The sequence below is a fragment of the Triticum dicoccoides genome, chromosome 7A (genome assembly GCF_002162155.2).
Source record: "Triticum dicoccoides isolate Atlit2015 ecotype Zavitan chromosome 7A, WEW_v2.0, whole genome shotgun sequence".
NCBI lineage: Eukaryota > Viridiplantae > Streptophyta > Magnoliopsida > Poales > Poaceae > Triticum > Triticum dicoccoides.
In genome coordinates this window covers 458,093,092-458,106,582 of record NC_041392.1, presented here as the reverse complement: position 1 = coordinate 458,106,582, position 13,491 = coordinate 458,093,092, and positions in this window count along the sequence as shown.

Genomic DNA, 13,491 nt, shown 5'->3' with positions numbered 1-13,491 from the left:
GAACACACACCAACAATTGTTAGCCGTGTGCGGCGCCCCGCTCCATAGCTTACGCCTCCGGTCATATCTTCGTAGTGCTTAGGCAAAGCCCTGCGCGGATCACTTCACCATCACCATTACCACACCGTCGTGCTGGCGGAACTCTCCCTCGACACTTTGCTGGATCAAGAGTTTGAGGGACGTCATCGAGCTGAACGTGTGCAGAACTCGGAGGTGCCGTATGTTCTGTGCTTGATCGGTCGGAATGAGAAGAAGTTCGACTACATCAACTGTGTTAACAAATGATCCCGCTTTCGGTCTACGAGGGTATGTGGACACACTCTCCCCCTCTCATTTCTATGCATCTCCTAGATAGATCTTGCGTGTGCGTAGGATTTTTTTTGAAATTGCATGCTACGTTTCCCAACAGTGGTATCAGAGCCAGGTCTATGCGTAGATGATATGCACGAGTAGAACACAAAGAGTTGTGGGCGGTGATCATCATACTGCTTACCACAAATGTCTTATTTTGATTCAGCGGCATTTTTGGATGAAGCGGCCCGGACCAACCTTACATGACCACGTTCATGAGACCGGTTCGACAGACAGACATGCAACTAGTTTTGCATAAAGGTGGCTAGCGGGTGTCTGTTTCTCCAACTTTAGTTGAATCGAATTTGACTGTGGCCGATCCTTGTTGAAGGTTAAAACAACAAACTTGATAAATCACTGTTGTGGTTTTGATGCGTAGGTAAGAACGGTTCTTGCTAGAAGCCCGTAGCAGCCACATAAAACTTGCAACGACAAAGTAGAGGACATCTAACTTGTTTTTGTAGGGCATGTTGTGATGAGATATGGTCAAGACATGATGTGATATACGTTATTGTATGAGATGATCATGTTTTGTAAAAGTTATCAACAACTGGTAGGAGCCTTATGGTTGTCGCTTTATTGTATGAAATGCAATCGCCATGTAATTGCTTTACTTTGTCACTATGCGTTAGCGATAGTTGTAGAAGCAATAGTTGGTGAGACGACCGCGATGCTACGATGGAGATCAAGGTGTCAAGCCGGTGACGATGAAGATCATGACGGTGCTTTGGAGATGGAGATCAAAGGCACAAGATGATGATGGCCATATCATGTCACATATTTTGATTGCATGTGATGTTTATATTTTATGCATCTTATTTTGCTTAGTACAGCGGTAGCATTATAAGATGATCCCTCACTAAAATTTCAAGGTATAAGTGTTCTCCCTGAGTATGCACCGTTGCGACAGTTCGTCATGCCGAGGCACCACGTGATGATCGGGTGTGATAAGCTCTATGTTCACATACAACGGGTGCAAGACAATTTTGCACGTGCGGAATACTCGGGTTAAACTTGACGAGCCTAGCATGTACCAACATGGACTTGGGACACTAGAGACCGAAAGGTCGAATGTGAATCATATAGTGGATATGATCAACATAGAGATGTTCACCATTGAAGACTACTCCATCTCACGTGATGATCGGACATGGTTTTATTTGATTTGGATCACGTAATCATTTAGATGACTCGAGGGATTTCTATCTAAGTGGGAGTTCTTAAGTAATATGTTAATTGAACTTAATTCATCATGAACTTAGTCATGATAGTATTTGCATATCTATGTTGTAGATCAATAGCTCGCGTTGTAGCTCCCCTATGTTTTTGATATGTTCCTGGAGAAAACTAAGTTGAAAGGATAGTAGCAATGATGCGGACTGGGTCCATGATCTAAGGATTATCCTTGTTGCTGCATAGAAGAATAATGTCCTTGATGCACCACTAGGTGACAGGCCTATTGCAGGAGCAGATGCAGACGTTATGGACGTTTGACAAAGCTCGGTATGATGACTACTTGATAGTTTAGTGCACCATGCTTTACGGCTTAGAACCGGGACTTCAAAAAGTTTTGAACGCCACTGAGCATATAAGATGTTCCAAGAGTTGAAGTTGGTATTTCAGACTCATGCCCATGTCGAGAGGTATGAGACATTGAGACCTATGACAAGTACTTTGCCTACAAGATGGACGAGAATGGCTCAGCCAGTGAGCATGTACTCAGAATGTCTGGGTAGTACAATCACTTGAATCAAGTGGAGTTAATCTTCCAGATAAGATAGTGATTGACAGAGTTCTCTAGTCACTATCACCAAGCTACTAGAACTTCGTGATGAACTATAATATGCAAGGGATGACGAAAATGATTCCCGAGCTCTTTGCGATGCTAAAATCAGCGAAGGTGGAAATCAAGAAAAGGCATCAAGTGTTGATGGTTGACAAGACCACTAGTTTCAAGAAAAGGGGCAAAGGAAAAGAAAGGGAACTTCAAGAAGAATGACAAGCAAGTTGCCACTCCCATGAAGAAGCCCAAAGCTAGACCCAAGCCTAAAACTGAGTGCGCTTCTACTGCAAAGGAAATGGTCACTGGAAATGGAACTACCCTAGATACTTGGTGGATAAGAAGGATGGCAAAGTGAACAAAGGTATATTTGATATACATGTTATTGATGTGTACTTTACTATTGTTTATAGCAACCCCTCGGTATTTGTTACTGGTTCAGTTGCTAAGAGTAGTAACTCGAAATGGGAGTTGCAAGATAAACAAAGACTAGTTAAGGACGAGGTGCCAATGTGTGTTGGAAGTAATTTAAATGTTGATACGATCACCATCGCGCACTCCCTCTATCTTCGGGATTAGTGTTGAACCTAAATAAATGTTATTGGTGTTTGTGTTGAGCATGAATATGATTAGATCATGTTTATTGCAATACGGTTATTCATTTAAGTCAGAGAATAATTGTTGTTCTGTTTACATGAATAAAACCTTCTATGGTCATACACCCAATGTGAATGGTTTATTGAATCTCGATCATAGTGATACACATATTCATAATATTGATGCCAAAAGATGCAAAGTTGATAATGATAGTGCAACATATTTGTCGCACTTCCGTTTAGGTCATATTGGTGTAAAGTGCATGAAGAAACTCCATGCAGATGGGCTTTTGGAATCACTTGATTATGAATCATTTGATACTTGCGAACCATGCCTCATGGGAAAGATGACTAAAACTCCGTTCTCCGGAACAATGGAGCGGGCCAATGACTTATTGGAAATAATACATACCGATGTATGTGGTCCAAAGATTGTTGAGGCATGTGGCGGGTATCGTCATTTTCTGACCTTCACAGATGATTTGAGCAGATATGGGTATATCTACTTGATGAAACACAAGTCTGAAACATTTGAAAAAGTTCAAAGAATTTCAGAGTGAAGTGGAGAATCATTGTAACAAAAAAATAAAGTTTCAACGATCTGATCGCGGAGGCAAATATTTGAGGTACGAGTTTGGCCTTCATTTAAAACAACATGGAATAGTTTCACAACTCACGCCACCTGGAACACCACATCGTAATGGTGTGTCCGAACATTGTAAACGTACTTTATTAGATAATGGTGCAATCTATGATGTCTCTTACAAATTTACCACTATCATTTTGGGGTTATGCATTAGAGATAGCTGCATTCACGTTAAATAGGGCACCGTCTAAATCCATTGAGATGACACCGTATGAACTATGGTTTGGCAAGAAACCAAAGATGCCGTTTCTTAAAGTTTGGGGTTGCGATGCTTATGTGAAAATGTTTCAAATGGATAAGCTCGAACCCAAATCGGAGAAGTGCATCTTCATAGGATACCCAAAAGAAACTACTGGGTACACTTTCTACCACAGATCCGAAGGCAAGATTTTTGTTGCTAAGAATGGATCCTTTCTAGAGAAGGAGTTTCTCTCGAAAGAAGTGAGTGGGAGGAAAGTAGAACTTGATGAGGTAATTGTACCTTCTCTCAAATTGGAAAGTAGCTCATCCCAGAAATCAGTTCCAGTGATGCCTACACAAACTAGAGAGGAAGCTAATGATAATGATCATGAAACTTTAGATCAAGCTACTACCGAACCTCGTAGGTCAACCAGAGCATGTTCGGCACCAGAGTGGTACGGTAATCCTATTTTGGAAGTCATGTTACTAGACCATGATGAACCTACGAACTATGAGGAAGTGATGATGAGCCCAGATTCCGATAAATGGCTTGAGGCCATGAAATGTGAGATAGGATCCATGTATGAGAACAATGTGTAGACTTTGGTGGACTTGCCCGATGATCGGCAAGCCATTGAGAATAAATGGATCTTGAAGAGGAAGATAGACGCTGATGATAGTGTTACTATCTACAAAGCTTGACTTGTCACAAAAATGTTTTTGGCAAGTTCGAGGTGTTGACTACGATGAGATTTTCTCACTCATAGCGATGCTTAAGTCTGTCTCAATCATGTTAGCAATTGCCGCATTTTATGAAATCTGGCAAATGGATGTCAAAACTGCATTCCTTAATGGATATCTTAAAGAAGAGTTGTATATGATGCAACCAGAAGGTTTTGTCGATCCTAAAGTTGCTAACAAAGTGTGCAAGCTCCAATGATTCATTTATGGACTGGTGCAAGCATCTCGGAGTTGGAATATACACTTTGATGAGGTGATCAAAGCATATGGTTTTATACAGACTTTTAGAGAAGCCTGTATTTACAAGAAAGTGAGTGGGAGCACTATAGATTTTCTGATAAGTATATGTGAATGGCATATTGTTGATCAAAAATGATGTAGAATTTTCTAGAAAGCATAAAGGAGTGTTTGAAAGGAGTTTTTCAAAGAAAGACGTCGGTGAAGCTACTTACATATTGGGCATCAAGATCTATAAAGATAGATCAAGATGCTTGATAAAACTTTCAATGAGTACATACCTTGATAAGATTTTTGAAGAATTTCAAAATGGATCAGTCAAAGAAAGGTTCTTGCCTGTGTTGCAAGGTGTGAAGTTGAGTAAGACTCAAAGCCCAACCACGGCAGAAGATAGAGAGAGAATGAAAGTCATTCCCTATGCCTCAGCCGTAGGTAATATAAAATATGCCTTGCTGTGTACCTTGCCATGAGTTTGGCAAGGGGTACAATAGTGATCTAGGAGTAGATCACTAGAGAGCGGTCAAAATTATCCTTAGAGGACTAAGGAAATGTTTCTCTGTTATGGAGGTGATAAAGAGTTTGTCATAAAGGGTGACGTCAATTAAAGCTTTAACACTGATCCAGATTACTCAGAGTCTCAATCTAGATACATATTGAAAGTGGGAGCAATTAGCTAGAGTAGCTCCATGCAGAGCATTGTAGACCTAGAAATTTTCAAAATACATATGGATCTGAATGTGGCAGACCCGTTGACTAAACTTCTCTCACAAGAAAAACATGATCACACCTTAGTACTCTTTGGGTGTTAATCACATAGCGATGTGAACTAGGTTATTGGCTCTAGTAAACCCTTTGGGTGTTGGTCACATGGAGATGTGAACTATGGGTGTTAATCACATAAAGATGTGAACTATTGGTGTTAAATCACATGGCGATGTGAACTAGATTATTGACTAGTGCAAGTGGGAGACTGAAGGAAATATGCCCTAGAGGCAATAATAAAGTTGTTATTTTATATTTCCTTATATCATGATAAATGTTTATTATTCATGCTAGAATTGTATTAACCGGAAACTTGATACATGTGTGAATACATAGACAGAACACCGTGTCCCTAGTAAGCCTCTACTAGACTAGCTCATTAATCAAAGATGCTTAAGTTTCCTAGCCATAGACATGTGTTGTCATTTGATGAACAGGATCACATCATTAAAAGAATGATGTGATGGACAAGACCCATCCGTTAGCTCAACATGTTGATCGTTCAGTTTTATTCGGCAGTTACGATCAAATGGATCAGTCTGATCCATATAATCAAGATCCCAGTAGAATAATTCTACTGCTCCATGATGACCACAAGCTGTTGTAAATAGAAGCCGGACACGATCAGAAGCCCTTAGGTCCACCTGAAACTTCTTTTTATGCTCTTCTACACTTGCAGCCATGAGTAATTTCTTGTTGAAAAACTTAATGCTCACGGACAATAGTGCCCTCACATTCAACATGAAGATTTTGTCAAAGCTAGTGCTTGCACTGTTGGATGAATATCGTTCCAGTGTTATTGTCTTCAAACGGATGTCATGAGATTTGAGAAAATCCCCATGCTTCATCAACCATCAATTGGTTATACCTTTTTCTCCATGTGTTTTTGCCTAAATAGAGATGAAGGTTGAAAGCAGTTAATGTCTAAAAAAGATTATGTTGAAAGAGTGATTGTTGAATGATTAATTATAGTACATTATATATGGGCTTTCAATGTGCGTGAAATCATCACCTTTATATAAAAATTCTCCAGACATGGAAAGCATTGCAGCAAGCAATAATGACATAGAGATCAAAACACCACATACAGATATATAAGGTCTTGGCAGAATCCACCACCACTGATAGGATGGATAAGCGCTTCATTGAGCATAGAACATAATATTAGCACTAAAAGTGTACTCCAAGATGATACTTAACTTATGCGCACAAATGAAAAATGCAAATTACAAAAGTATACATGAATAATATATATAGTACCTCAATAGGTGTGGAGGCAAACACCATCTCGAACCATTTAAACGGATCACGAATTGCACCCAAGGTCTCTAGTTTAGGTGTTGAGACCACAATTATTTGCTTAGGTCTATAACAACAATCAAGGACCAACCTTTGAAGTGAAGAGGCATCTTCGATGACGAGCTCCTGTCCTTCAAAAGTAATTCCAATGCTTACAAGGTGAGGCGACTTTATTTTGAGAGAAGGGATATCGATTCCTGCTCCAAAAACAAGCACCAAACGCTCCAGTGTAGGGCGACTGGAGTGGATGATGCTGTGCAGTGAGGCCTCCGATAGATGAACCAACACAAGCACAAGTTTTTTCAGCAGTGGTAGTCGAAGCATTTGTACCAGATTGTCTGCTAGATGGCACCGAGTCAAGGTGGCGGTGTGGAGAGAGGAGGAAAACCATGAGATGGGCATCGATGGTGAGGGCACAAATGCAGCTATTGGTGGTAACCTATCGCTGTAGTAATGGTAGAAGTCAAGCTGCTAGAGTTTATCGAATTGACGGGATGTCAGCCAAGCGGCCACCGTGCAGGGTATGTCCAGCAGATAGCATGCCGGGATGCAGATGTGTTGAACAGAGCCCTCGTGGGAGGAGATGATGGCTCTGGGGAGTTCAGAATCCTCATCGACAGATAGCTGACGATAGTCGAGATTAAGAGGGGTGGTGTGCCAGAGAGTGCACCACCGAGATGCGAGGACTTGTGTGCTGCAGCCATCCTTGGTGGGGAGAAGGGAGATGATCTCCCCAAGGATGTCGTCCGGGAGATCGCTGGTGCGGTCCGCCGGAGATTCTACTGGTTCCTCAGGTCCAGGGGGCGCTTCTGGGCGCATAGCCAGGTCCAAGATCTACATCCGGCGGTGGCGCTGGATGGAGCCTCATCTGTGTACATACCAATCTGAAAGAAAAAATGGCATAAACATACATGTAGGACATTCAAAATCAATTCTCAAGATCTTGAAGAAAAAAGGCACAAACATATATGTAGGACATTCAAAATCAATTCTCAAGATCTGGCCATGAATTATTAGCACGCAAGCTAACCCTAATAGGATTATTAGCAAAAATCATTTGTACAAACAAACAATTAATAACTAACTCTATACAGACAACATTCAAACAATCAATACACCCCGTGCATCTAACGAATCTTAATTGCTCTGATTTCATGGACTGAGAGAACATAACCATAGGATTTGTATTCCAGAAAAATTATAGAGGGGGGGAGTAACCAGGGAAAACACGTGATATGTTTGCTGCACAAATGAGTATATAGATGACTAACTGGTTTTCGTCAGAGTCGCAGTCGTTGCCGGAGTTGTTATTGACCTCTGGCTCTGGCTAGGGGGGGGCACGACGGTGCTGACGAAGTCAAGGTCGTGCTGCTGCCCGCGCGAGACCTCATCGGCAGCAACGACAACCTCTGTGTCCAGCTTCACGTGTTGCGCGGGTGCTTCACCAGCCCCGGCGTCGCCACTCCCTCCGATGGTGCACTTCGGCGGCATCCTCATAGACTCCAGAGTCTAGACGTTGGCAACCACTGTGGACCGGGGGTGCGGCCACCAATTATGGCCGGCGGCTCAGGCGCGCAATTAATACGGACCAGTGGGAGCGAGGCATGCTACGGTCAAAAGCTATCTCACCTCCCGGTGAGCCTGCATGGGCGGACTTCTGCCATAACTACCATCATTTCACACAGCTACCTGCATGCCTCCTGTCAATACGCACACCTACACGCACGCCTCCCATTATGCCTACGCGGTGGTCCGCTCGCATGCGCCCCGTCAACTTATGCCTGCTCGCACGGCACACGGGGCGTGTGGCAGCACATATATGTTTTGGTTTATTGATGATTCATTATGCCGCTTTACTTCTTAATTGAAGCATGGCACGGTCTAACACACATGGCCCGAATAAATAATCGGTATGAGATATTGGTTGCCATTTTTTAATAATCTCCCGTTTGTAAGAAGATTATATCAAAACGGGTCTCATTGACGAAAAAATACAATATCACAGTCTACTGGTGTCCATATATGATAAGTTTCATGAATTCCAACTAAGTTTTGGATTTACTGAATTTAAAAAATATATATTCTCAATATTTTGAAATCTCTTGACAGGGAAACATGCACCCAGGAACACATATGATTTTGCAACCCATTTTGGTGCACATGTAGCTCAAATTTGATTTTTGCACATTAAATCCCTAGGAAATCAATGAATGTATAAAAATGGTTGAATAATGTCTGTTTAAAAAAAATTAACAAGACACTCCGCCTTTCGTCACATGTTCACTACAGAAAAAGTTTGACATGCCTCAGAGTGGCTATGGTGGTGCGGGATGTGTGTGTCTATGTGTGTGTGTGTGGGGGGGGAGGGGTCCAGCAGTACACTATGTGTCGTGAACCTCCGTGTGGGATTATTGATCATTTTGTGAGTCATATACGCCACATCAAAGTCATGAATTGGTTATTTAAAGAATTACACTACCCTTTCATACATAATGTTCGGGCCACATGCATGCATTGGTGGTCCTCTCGAATGCTCTCCCTCGTGTGGTTATCAACGACGTGCCCATTCGTTAGCTCGGAAAGGTTTTCAGTTTCCGCCGAGAACAAGAGACATTTGACTAAAAGGTGGATTCATCTTGGCATTTTTGTGGTGTGGATCATGATGGGATTCCATATCAAAGTTCGAGCACGTGCGTACACACTCCCACCGGCTTGAAGTGAGGGGGCTACACGCATCGTGGTGTAGTGCGTTTCCGGTTTGCGAAGCATGTGTCATGTCAAAGTTGTGCATTGGGTATTCAAACATCACATAACACATGGGTGCATGCACGCGGTGGTTTTGTCCTATGACATCACTCGCGTGTGCCTCTCTCTATGGGCCCATGAGGTCGTCATCGACCAGTTGGACGTACAACGAGAGAGATGTTTATTTGACCAACAAGGATGGTTCTTTTTTGGTTCGTGTTATGTATATTTATGGTATAGGAGTATGTACATGTCAAAGAGGGTGTTACGTATAGGCGGTGGTTGCCCTATATATAGGAACTCACTCGCGTGTGGTGCTTCCATCCGTGGGCATGTGAGGTTGTCCTCCATCACTTTGACACAATGAGAGAGAGGTTGATTTAATCATCAAGGAATGATTCTTTTTTGGTTTGTGATATATAGTAGAAGTACATATATACCACGCGTCGAATGGGGGCGTACATATAGGACATACCTCGCGCTCTCTATGGGGACTTTTTGGTTTCCTATATACGTGGTGCCACATCAAAGTTGTGCATTGCGTATTCAAACATCACACAAACAACTCTTTGGGCCACATGCAGATGGTGGTACGTAGTGCTATATAGGATGATCACTCGCGTGCGACGCACGCTTTGCTTCTATGTTGGGCCCGCGAGTTCATTGTCCATCACCTTGACCAAGCGAGAGAGAGGTACACGTTTGATGGACAGGGATGATTAATTCTTTTAGGGCTGTGTTGCTAGGTGTATACATAGTACATGTCGAGGGGGTGACCAGCTTGGTCCATCACTTTCACCGACAGCGCGACAGAGGTTAACTAATTTGACTTAGGAGGGGATTAATTTTTTGTTTTGTCTTGATATAGATCATGATGTGAGATTACATATATATAATAACGCATCTGTACACATGAATCCATCCCGCTGGATCGAAGGGGGGGGGGGAGCACACGAAACGTCATGAACGACCTCTCTGTTTGGGGACCTCTACGATTTTCAACGCATGCACCACATCAATGTTGTGCATTGGGTCTGGTATTCAATACATATGCATGCATCACACACCCCTCCATAAATATGTTCGGGACACATGCATGCAATAATGATTGTCTTTGGACACACTCTCACTCGCTTGGTTATGGGCGGCAAGCCTATATATATTTGTGGGCTTGCGTGGACGTCCATCATTTCGACCAACGATGAGAAAGGTTACCAGGGTGGATATATTCTTCTTCTTTCCTTTGAGTTACCATATAGTAGGTCGACACCCATTCCAAGCCTAATTAAGTTTGAGCGCACGCTACGCGTCATGAACCCTCGCCTCAGTGTGGGGATTTTACGGTTCCAAAGCATGGTGCCAGATCAAATTTGCGCATTGGGTATTCAAACACCACACACACCACTTCCATATACATACTTGGGCCACATGCACAGAGTGGGTTTGTCTTCATACAATACTCCCTCGCGATGTTACCTGTGACAAGCTAGCCCATTTTGCGAGGCCGTTGTCGGTGTCAAAACCGACAGATCTCAGGTAGGGGGTCCCGAACTATGCGTCTAAGGATCGATGGTAACATGAGGCAGGGGACACGATGTTTACCCAGGTTCGGACCCTCTTAACGGAGGTAATACCCTACTTCCTGCTTGATTGACTTTGATAAGTATAGGGGTTACAAGAGTTGATCTACCTCGAGATCATAATGTCTAAACCCTATATGTCTAGCATGTATGATTATGATTGCCTCTACGGACTAAACCCCCTAGTTTATATAGACACCGGAGGGGACTAGGGTTGTACAGAGTCGGTTTACAGAGAAAGGAATGTTCATATCTGAACACCAAGCTTACCTTCCACGCCAAGGAGAGTCCCATTCAGACACGGGGGGAAGCCTTCTATCTTGTATCTTCATGGCCAACCATTCCAGCCCACATCACATAGACCGGACGCCCGGGGACCCCCTAATCCGGGACTCCCTCAGTAGCTCCTGAACCAGGCTTCAATGACGATGTGTCCGGCGCGCAGATTGTCTTCGGCATTGCAAGGCGGGTTCCTCCTCCGAATACTCCAAAGTAGTTGATCAAAAGAACTATATTCGGCTCTGTACAATAGTTACAACCCTGAACCGCGATGGCAAAATACTTAAACAAAAATAGGTTATGTCTTCTGACAACTTTTTCGGCGAGGCATTGAGTCCCGGCTTTATTATTATTTCGAACCATTTTTTCAGCCTCCTGCTTTGCGTTTCGAGATGCAACTCCCAGTGGCACGTCTTGTCAAAGCAGAGATCGTGTCCCCTTATTGTGGGATTTTCATTAATGAGGGCTTGGGTAATCCAACCGTGCCATCCGCTCAACCCCTTGGGAATAGGAAAATTTTAAGGCTTGTGCGAGCTCGTTTGATATTCGTTGCCTTTATAAAGGGATAAGAACCCATCTTTTACCCCACGCCTTCTCCTTCCTCAGCCCTCCCATCGTTGAGCTCTAGCGCCCAAGTCTCAATCTTTCTCCATTGCCACCATGTTTTCCGACCATGTCCGGATCCGGATCTCAAGGCAAGTGGGTGGCCTCTTCCGTGATGAAGAAGGATATCCAGGGACTTCGGAAGGCGAGGTACTTAACCACGGAAATCACCCACAGGCTTCCGCCAAAGGGGCAAGTCATCCCTACTCCAGAGCCTGGCGAGAGGGTCGTGTTCATCCCCCACTTCCTCCGCGGGTTAGGGTTTCCCCTTCACCCTTTTGTTCGCGGCCTCATGTTCTACTATGGGCTGGATTTTCACGATCTAGCCCCGAACTCCTTCCTCCGTATCTCGGCGTTCATCGTCATGTGTGAGGCATTTCTCCGCATACCCCCACACTTCAGTCTGTGGCTCAAGATTTTCAACGTGAAGCCGAAGGTGGTCGACGGGGAGAACGCAGATTGCGGCAGGGCCATGGTGAGCAAGTTTCCTCATGCTATCTGGCCTAAAGGAGCCTTTGTGGATACTGTCAAGACATGGCAGCAGGAGTGGTTCTATATCACCGAACCCCGCGGCACCAAGTGGGCGGCCACTCCCGCATTTAGATCCGGACCCCCTCTACGACTCGCGTCATGGACCAACAAGGGTCCAGAATGGGGATCAACCGATGAGGTGCTGATGCTGCAAAAGCGCATCAAAAGTATCATAGAAAATAACACCCGCCTCACCGACGTGATTCAGGTGATGCTCATCCGCTGGACCCTTCCCTGCCAGCGACGGCCTCTCCGTCTGCGGGAGTTTAATCCGAAAGGGCCGCGAACTCTGCAACAATTCTTTGGCACGACGCACAAACAGATCTGGAAATTGCTCTTTAAATCTCAAAAGTCATGTCCGGAGACATCCGAAGACGTTGGTCTTGACTGCAACCATCCAGCCTCCCCGATAAGGGCCAAGCCTCGGCCTATAACTTGGTTTGTTAATTCAAGGGGATACACTAACCCTTACATCCTTTAAAGAGGTCTGGACAAAGAAGGCGGAGCAGATCAGGTGTTCGGCCCCCCTTCCTGAAGGCTCAGCCGATCCTCTCCTAATGAGGATGCTGGTCCTGGCACCATACTAGGTGCCAGTAAAGAAGGATAGAAGAAGAACAAGGAGGCCAAAAGTGCCCCCCACCATGAAGGTACCTCAGACGCTATGTCCGGAGGGACCGATGCTCCCTCCTCTCACGAGGGAGATGAAAATGAGGACGAGGAGGAGGACGAAGAAGATAACCCTCCTCTCGAAGGAAAAAAGAGGGCGGCCTCCGAAGACCCGTAGGTGAGGGCGTCTAAGAGGGGAAAATTATCCCTTTCGGATGACTCGGATTTGGGCACCAAGGATATCCCCAAGCCCTGCCCCCGGACCAAGCCCCTTGCCAAATCGTAAGTGCCTGAGGACGCTTTACATACATCCACTCCTTTATGAATTGTGAGAATAATATTAAGTCATGTGTTTCGGTCTGGCCCGTGATCTCCCTCAACAATCCTCCTCGTCAGGGGATTTGCCACCGGAGATGATGGAGAGCGAGACGCCTCCGCAAGTTTCCTCGCCCCCTAGGGCGGATGACGTCGAGGTGTCATCCCAGAGGATTTCTCTGGATCGTCGAGAGGTGCAGGGGACCATCAATACGACACCGGAGGGTAATACCTCGGCCG